At 45.6% G+C, this 769-nt stretch overlaps 1 protein-coding gene across 2 annotated transcripts in view; it reads left to right on the forward strand.

The window, feature by feature from the left end:
- Positions 1–769, forward strand: part of CTDSP2 (CTD (carboxy-terminal domain, RNA polymerase II, polypeptide A) small phosphatase 2) — a 28936-nt gene that overhangs the window by 25830 nt on the left and 2337 nt on the right. The window lies entirely within an intron of this gene.

The following is a 769-nucleotide window of genomic DNA, read 5'->3' on the forward strand; positions in this document are numbered from 1 at the left end:
CAGCTTCTTCAGCATTTCTGGTTGGGGCATAGACTTGGATTACTGTGATATTGAATGGTTTGCCTTGGAGACAAACAGAGATCATTCTGTCGTTTTTGAGATTGCATCCATGTCCTGCATTTCAGACTCTTTTGTTGACTATGATGGCTACTCCATTTCTTCTAACGGATCCCTGCCCACAGTAGTAGATATAATGGTCATCTGAGTTAAATTCACCCATTCCAGTCCATTTTAGTTCTCTGATTCCTAGAATGTCGGCGTTCACTCTTGCCATCTCCTGTTTGACCACTTCCAATTTGCCTTGATTCATGGACCTGACATTCCAGGTTCCTATGCATCAGACCTTGCTTCTATCACCAGTCACATCCACAACTGGGTATTGTTTTTGCTTTGGCTCCATCCCTTCATTCTTTTTGGAGTTATTTCTCCACTGATCTCCAGTAGCCTTATTGGGCACCTACCGACCAGGGGAGTTCATCTTTCAGTGTCCTATCATTTCACCTTTTCATACTGTTCATGGGGTTCTCAAGAATACTGAAGTGGTTTGCCATTCCCTTCTCCAGTGGACCACATTCTGTCAGACCTCTCCACCATGACCCCCCGTCTTGGGTGTCCCCCACACAGCATGGCTTAGTTTCATTGAGTTAGACGAGGCTGTGGTCCATGTGATCAGATTAGCTAGTTTCGTGATTGTGGTTTCAGTGTGTCTGCTCTCTGATGCCCTCTCGCATCACCTACCGTCTTACTTGGGTTTCTCTTACCTTGGACG

The sequence above is a fragment of the Bison bison genome, unplaced genomic scaffold (genome assembly GCF_000754665.1).
Source record: "Bison bison bison isolate TAMUID 2011002044 unplaced genomic scaffold, Bison_UMD1.0 scf7180017864359, whole genome shotgun sequence".
Taxonomy (NCBI): Eukaryota; Metazoa; Chordata; class Mammalia; order Artiodactyla; family Bovidae; genus Bison; species Bison bison.